The following is a 6975-nucleotide window of genomic DNA, read 5'->3' as shown; positions in this document are numbered from 1 at the left end:
ATGCCTACAGGTGGTCAGTTCTATGGGTGATTCATGATAAGGATAGATAGATAGATAGATAGATAGATAGATAGATAGATAGATAGATAGACAGACAGACAGACAGATAGACAGATAGATGATAGACAAACAGACAGACAGACAATAGAAGTTCTAAAAAGGGTTGTTATTCCGATCTTCCCACCTGTAAGATGTCTACACTCTATGTGGTTTGACCCTGCCTGACTTCCCAAGGGGAGTCACATGTACAAATAAAATAGAAAAAGAGAGGGGGGGGCACGTATGCTCTGGAGACTCCTATTTGTCCTTAAAGTGCTTGTACAGCGGATGCATTTGCTAATATATTTGCATTTCTTATTTTATCTCATTACACAAGTTTCATCGTGGATCTGCGCTGCCTGAGTCCACACCAATTTATTCTGACAAGAGAAGCTGCTGGAACATGCTATTAGTAATGGAAAACTGTATCTGGCCTGCAGAAGGATAATCAGGCTTTAAAAGTTAAAAGAAGAAAAGAGCCCCACATCAGGACTCAGGACAATAAGAGCTCTGGTTCAATCTCTCTTACAGGCTTCAATGTCTCCTCATCCCTAAAACCAGTCAGGACAATTCTCCAAACGTTTTTGTTCTGGTTGCTTTTTTCAGCTATTTGTGCGCACCCGTGTGTGTGTGTGTGTGTGTGTGTGTGTGTGTGTGTGTGTGTGTGTGTGTGTGTGTTAATCTAAGCACTGAGGAAGAGTAATGTGTCTACAATTAATGAGCTGCAGTTACACTCTGGGCAGCGATGCCCGTGCAAACTCCCAGTATGACAGACTAGAGAGATCTTGTAAATTAAATTGCTACTGGACAAGGAGCTGCGTTCTATGTTCTATAGTTGAAAAAAGCCAGAGGCGGGGGGGGGGGGGGGGAGAAAGTGAGGAAAACCTCTTGCTGTCATGTGTACAGCCAAAGGGAGCACACTCCGTCTGCGAGCAGAAAAAGTCTTAGGCTCAGATAAAAAACAGGAACTTAAATGGTTGCCAGCCAGCCCAGCTTCTCCAGACGTGGCTTTCCACACACATCAAACAGCAAGGCTGAAAGCAGAGTGGAGCACAGGATACGTGGTGACAGCCAGACTTCCTTTCCCTGCCCCGGTTTACTGTGGGGAAACAGGACCTACCATATCGAGGGAGAAAACATGTGACAACTTGCTAATGACTGCTTCAATCGATGAACATTCAATCCCCACTTCAATGGCTATACTGTCACAGAGGCCAGTCCTGAGACTGGCCATGCAGGCAAAGACAGCATCAAACGTCACAGGTCTAAAGATTCTGCCCTCCAATAATCCTGGGGAGGGGTTCATACAGCACGAGGCCAAGGAGGAACACCAGGCCCCGTGCCCATCCCCTGTGGGATCAGACACAGCAGTCACCACACTGTGAGATGCTTATAAACCAGGAAGCACCCTCAATCTCTGGTGTCCAGAGTTTTGTTGGGAATGTCTCTGCACAGGTCTGATAATTAAACCTTCAGACAAACGAACGAACATCATCACTGTGATGGTTTGAATATGCTTGGTCCAGAGAGTGGCAGTAGGAGGAGGCATGGCCTTGTTGGAGTAGGTGTGTCACTATGGGTGTGGACTTAAGACCTTCATCCTAGCTGCCTGGAAGTGAGTCTTCCACTAGCAGTCTTCAGATGAAGATGTAGAACTCAGCTCCTTCTGCACCATGTCTGCCTGGATGCTACCATGTTCATGCCATGATGATAATGGACTGAACCTCAGAACCTGTAAGCCAGCCCCAGTTAAATGTTGTCTTTTATAAGACTTGGCTTGGTCATGGTGTCTGTTCACAGCAGTAAAACCCTTACTAAGACAATCCCCACCCCTCAGAAGTTAAGCCATTCAAATGTCTATCCCAGTTGTTCACAACCTGTGGGTCATGACCCCTTTGGGAGTCGCCTATCAGATACCCTGCCTATCAGATAATTACGCTAGAATTCATAACAGTAGTCTATGGCCATACCACCCTGAATGCACCTGATCTCGTCTGATCTCAGAAGCTAAGCGGGATCAGGTCTGGTTAGTACTTGGATGGGAGGAGTCATAACAGCAGCAAAGTTACAGCTACAAAGTAGCAATGACAATGATTCTCTGGTTGGGGGTAACCACACCATGAAGAACTATACCAAAGGGTCACAGCATCAGGATAGTTGAGAACCTCTGGGCTAGCCCTTCCTTTATGTCCTTACTTATTCTGATGACCAGGCTCTACCTAGGGCTACCTAGAGCCCACTCTGAGGTACCTCATTAGCTCAACGGAAACGTTCCTGTCCTTTGGGGTTAGGGTAAATTTTGAGGTTCTGTGTCAGGAATTGGGAACAAAGATTCGGTATGTTCTTTATTATAACGCGTCCTGGCTCTTCCTCAAGCTGACTTAAACATTCTGAAAATGTCATCCACCTGGCCTTCACAACATCTTCCACCTTCCAAGGATGGACAGCTGCTACATCTGTGATAGCAAGAGGGGCGGGACAGGTGAGTCATTGTGCCTGGGTTCTATCATCCCTCTAACAACCATCAAATGAGGACAGGACTAGAAATGATGCCCTGAGTTCAGTCTCCTTATAGACTTGTGGTTCTGACAGTTTCAATGAGAAACTTTCTCTTGATTAGTCACTATAAATATAATTATAGTTCGCTTTGTTGAGTATCTAGTACCTGCTGGCCATCGTCATAAGCACCTTAGACGTACTAAGTCTTCAAGGTCAAGTGGTCCTTTGAATGCTGGCCCATACCTTTTCTGCAACACTGAGATAGATGATTCCCAATTTCTTTCTTAATAAAACAGCACTACACTAAAAGATGAGGTCAAACCCAATGTCTGAAAGCCATGAACCACTGATGGGATATGGCTTGAACAGCCTTAGCACCTGTGTTCTTGGAGTATTGTCCGCACTAAGCAAGAACCACATTGCTTCTTATTTCATGCTCAGTGTAGAAGAGCTCATGTGTCTACAAGCTTGGACCCCAGTCAAGAAACTTTTATTCCTACCAAATATAAAATTTTAAATGTGGAGAATGTTTTCCAACACTACATGACGAAAAAGAAAAAAGAACCTGGAAAGAAAAAAAAATAAATTAGTTATCCAAAATATAGAACATGTAAGCTGGAATAAGACCCAAGACCAAACCATTAAAGAAATAGAAAGCCTGTGTACTCCAGACCTGTTAGCTTAATGCCTCTGCCCTTGGCTAAGCAAAAGCTTCCACTTCCTGATGTGTAAAATGTGAAGATCATAAGAGTATGGAGACACACCAGAAAAATGTAGGTGAAAATGTTCCACAAAGTTTTCAGGTACACATGGTGACATCTTGAACATATTCCCTCTTGTGTGTCCCACACAGTGAAGGATCCTAGGGGCTTTTGCCAGCCTTACAACCACCCACCTCAGGTCAAGGCTAGGCCAGGTTCCAGTCTCCACCCACAGTTCTCGGGAGGAGCAGAAACATTCTTGAAAAAAACACAGAATGTACTGATAGTCACCTGACCCTCTGGTCCCAGATAGAGTTCGAATGCATGTCATAATCTGCCCATGCTTGCTATCTAATAGGTTCAAACGTCAATATGCTTAGCCAATAAGTTTGAACTGTAACCTTGCTGATGTAACCTGTACCCCTAAAAAGTATAAAAACTGCTTGCTATAGCCATTTGGAGTTACCTTCTAGTCACTTGCCATGAGGGGCTAATTGGGGGTCGACCCTGATGCACTGGAAAATAAACCTCTTGCGTTTGCATCGAACTCCGTCCTCGTGTCTCACTTGGGGGTCTCTGGGTAGTTAAGACTCACTTGGAGCCTTACAACAGCAAGAGCCACCTGTCATCATCTTACCCATGCCCATGGAACTTCACATCTCCAATCTGGATCATACCGAAAAGGAAGACCCAATTCAGACAAATCCTCCTCCATTTTATACATGTGGAACACATAGCTAGCCTATGGCTCTCCAGGAATTGCACGTTCAAGTATCACAGTCCTCACATCAGAGCAGCTCAGCCCTGCCACTGAGAGCAGCAGCAAAGGATACTCAGTGTGACCAAGCTGGCCTCCCTCTCTGGACTCCAGAGAGAGTGGTCACAAGTGAAGACACTCTAGTGTGGAGCAGTTCCAAGACACTTCATGTGGCCATCGATCGCCCTGCAAAGCTCTCAGCAGCTCCCTAGCATTGTAGACTACTTTCAAGGCAAGACAGCACATCCTCAAAGGGGCAGACTCATCACAAAGTGCTGGTTTCTGGTCCATACCATGGCACTTTCTGACTACAATCTGTAAATAACAATCAACCTCTCTGGACCATAGTTTACTCATCAGAAAAATGAAGGTGACTGATGTCTGACCCGTCCATCCATCTCTGGCACTGCAGGGAGAACTGAACAAGACCACTTGCATAACAATGCTGTGAACTCTGAAGGACAGCACAAAGGGTTGGTTGGTCAACCCATGATCCTTCAGAGACTAGGCTATCTCATTACCATATTCATCTCAATGACAGACTAGACCATCTCATTACCATGTTCATTTCAATGAGATGAATAGGATGATTGGAGCTTTGTGAAGTACGAGTTCCTTTTCTGTAAATGAGATTGCAGTGGTGATCTCAGAGTAAGTTCATCATAGAAAAGGACTAAGTTCCAGAATTTCTCCTGCTTCAAGACTCAGAAAATGACAACCAGGTGTGATACTGCATATCTGTCATCCCAGTACTTAGGAGGCTAAGGTAGGAGGAGTTTAAGGTCAGTCTGGGATATAAAGTGAGTGCAATGTTTGGGGTATGTAGTGAGACCCAGTCTCAACAAAAACAATAGGGGTGTGTGTGTGTGTGTGTGTGTGTGTGTGTGTGTGTGTGTGTTATCTTAATATGTGATATGTATATATATTTACAAATACATAACTGTTATCATATGTTATGTTATGATATGATACATATCATAGATGTATACAGATACATATATGATAATAATCATGATACCATGTCCTGCTTGGTAAAGATTTGGGTCTGTGTGGTCAGCTAATACATTCTGTTGCATGTTTTTGTACCTCCCCTGATCAAGCTTAATTTTTGCTTAAATGGTTTCATCATGAGAACCGTTAGCTTTACGACTAGGTGTAACAGTGCACACCTATAATCCCAGAAGCCAGGTGGCTGAGGTAAACAGGATAGTATTTCCAAGGCCATCTTGGGCTATACAATGAAGATGCCCCCCCCCCTGTTTTCCTGAGCCCAAATCCCAGACTTGATACCTTGCAATTTTAAATGTAATTTATAAAAACACAGATGTGATGTTATCCCTAAAGCTCATGAAGAAGATGAATGCCCATGGGCATATGCATGTCTATGTCTGACTTAGGAAGGAGTCATAAATGCTGAGAATTTTGCAATTCTCATTTATAATATTCTTTACTCTGTAGACATTTCAGACATTTTACAATGTATTTTGCCCAAATCCATCCACCGTTAGCTCTCTCCAGCTCCCTCTAGAGGACTCACCTGCCTCTTTGTTTACTGTTATTAATAACACCCTCAGTCCAAGAACCCCTTGCCCATATGCGCGTGGGTGTGCGTCCATCCATCAGGGTATGGGCTGCATTCACCCATTCGTGTATAAGCAACCTCCTCTCTGCCACATTCCCAAAGGAGAGTGGCTCTCCCACCCTCAGCAGCCGTCAACTGCCAATAACCCCTCTCCTGGAGGTACAGCCTTCAGGGCCCCTCTTTCTACCAGTGCTAGAATTTTGACTGAAAATATTAACACCCAGAGATTAACGCAACTCTCTCCTCTAATACAATAGAGATTTATGGGACAAGATACCAGGTAGCCTTCATCATTCAGACCCTTAGGGCCCAAGATGGAGCTGAGGAGCAGAGAATGTCACAGTGATGAAGCCATCGATCAAATGCACATATGTCCCCTGCAGGGACAGCAGGTCTGAGCTGTACATAGATATCAAAATGGGGCTGTCAATCCTGAGGCTCTGGCTAGCAAGAAACGAAAGTAAAGAAACTGGGGAAAGAGTAAATGTCATTCCAACAGCACGAAGCTCAGTGACCATGCTGATAGGAACGCCTTGTAGGCTGGCAGCATCCTTGGCCAGCGTGAGGCGGGATCTAAGGACGGGGAAAACACAACACTTGCTGGTTGCATGGTTCTGGAGATTCGCTCACGTAAATAGCTTTAAACAGCGCTTGTAAACCAGCAACTCTACCCTTTGACATGGAGTTAAAAGGTAAAGTGTAGGACTAGCAATTCCCTGCCCACCTCCCAGCCTGTCAGCAAGCCTTCCTCGTGCATCCATCCTGAATGTTCACAGATCTGTCTTCAGGGGAGTCCAAAGAAAACCAAGTCATGCTTTCCTCAGGTGATTTTCCTAGAGCTTCCTGAATTGACTAAAAGTCAAAAATGAGAAAACAGAATCAAGCAAACTTCTTTTCCAGGTAGGGTCCATGCTTCCCTGTTCTAAAGTCTCCTCTCTAGTTCCCATCTACTGCCTCCGTTTGCCCTCTGTGTTACCCCAAAGATACTTTCTCCTATAGCATTTCTGTTCTTTTGAGGCAGGATCTCATGAAGTCCCAGCATGCCCTTGAACTTGGGATCCTCCTGCCTCTACCTCCTACATTCCTGAGGTCACAGGTGCTGAGGGTTGCACCCTAGGGCTCTGTCTATACTAGGCAAGAACCCTACCACCTGAGCTCCAACCTAAGCCCTCCCCAAAGCTTCCCTTACAAAGCCTGAGGGCTGACCTGTATCTGTTTATTTGCTGAGAGTCATCGAAACAGGGGTCACATCTATTTTGTGTATTTGTTAGAAGCTATGAAACAGTCATGTCTGTATGTCAGTGGTCCTGCACCAAAAAGGAAGATGAAGGTCCTTGGTGTCTCCTCAGAATGGGCGCACAATCGAGCCAAAAGCCCTAGGACACATGGGGTGGCTC

This window comes from Rattus norvegicus, chromosome 13 (genome assembly GCF_021556685.1).
Source record: "Rattus norvegicus strain SHRSP/BbbUtx chromosome 13, alternate assembly SHRSP_T2T, whole genome shotgun sequence".
Classification (NCBI taxonomy): Eukaryota; Metazoa; Chordata; class Mammalia; order Rodentia; family Muridae; genus Rattus; species Rattus norvegicus.
This window is presented reverse-complemented; position numbering follows the sequence as displayed.